Consider the following 2,901-nt stretch of genomic DNA (forward strand, 5'->3'; position numbering starts at 1 on the left):
CTGAGCCTCAACAGACTCCAGCACCTACAATCTGATTTATTGGACTTACCACACTCAGCTAAGATGGAGTTGAAGAAGGACAACCACCACACCATGGAGCCTAGAGTGATTACAACTGAAAGTGGGAGGATTGCATCCAGCATCCATGTGGAATCTGAGCCTCCTCTTGACATAGAGGTGCAATGGACACAACCAACCCAATGTCCACATAGAAGAGGTGGCATTGGATTGGGAAAAGTGGACATGGTGGACGATGGGTATGGGGAAAGGCAGGAAGAGATGAGAGGTGGAGGCATCTTTGGGACATGGAGCTGCCCTGGATGGTGCTTCAGAGGCAATCACCGGACATTGTAAATCCTCACAGGGCCCACTGGATGGAATGGAGGAGAGTATGGGCCATGATGTGGACCATTGACTATGAGGTGCAGAGGTGCCCAAAGATGTACTTACCAAATGCAATGGATGTGTCATGATGATGGGAATGAGTGTTGCTGGGGGGGGGGGGAGAGGTGGGGTGGGGGGGTGGGGTTGAATGGGACCTCACATATATATTTTTAATGTAATATTATTACAAAGTCAATAAAAAAAAATAGGGGCTTGAGCTCCCCTTTCAACCTGAACTTTCTCCTTTCCTTTTGCAAGGCCACCCCATCACCGTTATAGCATTGTGCATTCAGAAGCATTTTTCACAGATGAAGAAGATTCAGACATAGAGAATGGCAACTTGCATGTAATTTATTTCCTTTCTCCCTATTTTTAAAATCTGTTTCTTATCTGTAAGCATTTCTTTGTAGCTCTTCTTTTATCCATTCTTTATATAATTATCTTGAAGGTCTCTTCCAGGAAGATGAGTTCATACCAATGACAATGTTTTTAAAACATGTCTTCAACTTCCTACCTACTATATTTCTACATTACACTGATTTTTCAACCTACTCTGCACCATGAATCAACTCATGGAATCCAGATGGGCCAGACAAGTAGCTGTGCTGGGATCAGAATCCTGGATCTCCATTATGGGGAAGGGGACTCTGTGAAGTTGGTTCTGGGCTGGGCTATCCCCTCACGGTAGTGATGCTGCACATGCAGCTCTGGAAATGCAAGTCTGCTCTCCTCCCTGCAGCTGTCTACACTCTTTGAGGAGGAGAAGGAGTCTCTTTATGTCAATTGTCTGTTCCTGGAAAGCACAGATGGCATCCAAGATGTAGAAAGAGAAGAACAAGAAGAGGAAATGTTGAGTGTGGTGTGGGTAGAATGAGGAGAAGGGAAACAGGTCAACTAACACTCCACTGATTCTTTACTTTCTCTTGACACTTCAGGAAATCCAGCCTTCTTGAGGAGCTTACTGAAGAGACTGCAAGTGTGGGAGCATGGAGACAGAGGTGAGAATTGGATGGTGAAAATAAGTGCAGGCAGGTGAAGGATGCCCTGAGACCCTCACCCCATGGACTAGAAACCCATTCCACAAAAGTCCTAATTTGCTCAGCTATGGCTCCTTAGTTAAGAGGAGAGAGCTCTAGCCCAGTTTAAGAACAGAGTTTGCCCTCCCAATCCCCTTAAAGGCCACCAGCTCTTCCCCTCTCTATTATTGAGTGTGGTGGATAAAGTGGAGTGTCATTGAGTGCCACCTAGTCAGGTCTCAAGGGAAAAGGTTGAGTTAGATTGTTAGTTTGCCAGGGCTGCTTTATCCAATACCACTAGCTAGTTGGTGTATATGCAGGAATTGACTGCCTAAAAGTTTCAGAGGTTAGAAGTAAACTCTAGGTGTGAGCATGGCCATGATTTCCCTCAAGCTGGTGGCAGTTTGCCAGCAACCCATAACTCCACTTCTCCCTCCATCACCTATCATCTCTTTATATTTGTCCCCTCTGCTCCTGCTCATGAATTTCTCTAGACTTGCTCTCTTCAGGACTCCATGCATAAAGAACTAAAGCCACCCTGTAGCAGACTGGCATCACTTACACCAATAAGATCTAACAGCCCTATTCACAAACAAGTTCACTTCCCTAGGAGTCAAGGTGAGGGTGAAATCATGACTTTATGGCTGGACCTGACTTGATCCAACAAGAACAGTGGTGCTCTGAGGTCCCTCTTAAGCAAGAAGGGTAGCTACTGTGGCCATCTGTTCTCACTGGGACCTCTCAGTTGCCCAAGACATGGGGTTCTCAGCCTCTGCAGTTCTCTACCCAGATACCAGATTAGCTCATGCACCTTTTCTACAGATGCAGGTCTTGAAGATTTCTCTATGTATGTAGAAGTCAAAGAAACAAAACCTGAAGGAAATTTCCCTGCAGAGCTAACTTGGGATGAGAGAAGCAAGGGAGATTTCGCATTACTCATTTCCCCTTATTAAAGATTGCAATTATTAAAATAACTCTATTATACTATAATGAGGAGTGTTTTATAATATCTACATTTTGGAATATATTAATGTAAGAAAATTTGTTTTTGGTATCACAGTATAACTTTGTAAAAATGGAAAATGACAGGTAAGCTTTGTGTTTGATTAAGAATGAAACTGTTGATTAGGAAAAGGAAGGTTTTTTTTAATGTGAATCTTTCATGACTGAACTCTGTTGGAAATTTCTAGACAATCTTTGTCACAGACAGCACCCTCTGCAAAGAGCAGCAATAGGAATTCAATGCCTCCTGGATCTGGCTCCCAGGGGTATCAGGGACCTAAGGTCACTTCTCCAGGGTCTGAGGTGCCTTCTGGGTCTTGCAACCCACCTCAGGTATTCCAGATTCTGTATTTGTGTTTTGAGGCTAAGAGGAGCTGGAGATCTCACAGTGTTTGGAGATGCCTCAGTACTCACTCTTCTACTCCACTCAGAATGAGTCAATTTAATGACAGTTCAGTTTTACTTCAAAAGATTAGGCTGTTTTAGAAAGAGGTTAATT

General features: G+C 43.9%; 1 long non-coding RNA gene across 1 annotated transcript; it reads left to right on the forward strand.

Annotated features, from left to right (window-relative positions):
• Positions 1-701: 701 nt before the first annotated feature.
• LOC131276620 (uncharacterized) lies at positions 702-1,376 on the forward strand. The gene is made up of 3 exons (XR_009184081.1): positions 702-730; positions 1,124-1,233; positions 1,320-1,376. It is a non-coding gene; the product is annotated as an uncharacterized lncRNA (long non-coding RNA).
• Positions 1,377-2,901: the final 1,525 nt, after the last annotated feature.

Source organism: Dasypus novemcinctus, chromosome 30 (assembly GCF_030445035.2).
Source record: "Dasypus novemcinctus isolate mDasNov1 chromosome 30, mDasNov1.1.hap2, whole genome shotgun sequence".
In the NCBI taxonomy this organism is placed as follows: Eukaryota; Metazoa; Chordata; class Mammalia; order Cingulata; family Dasypodidae; genus Dasypus; species Dasypus novemcinctus.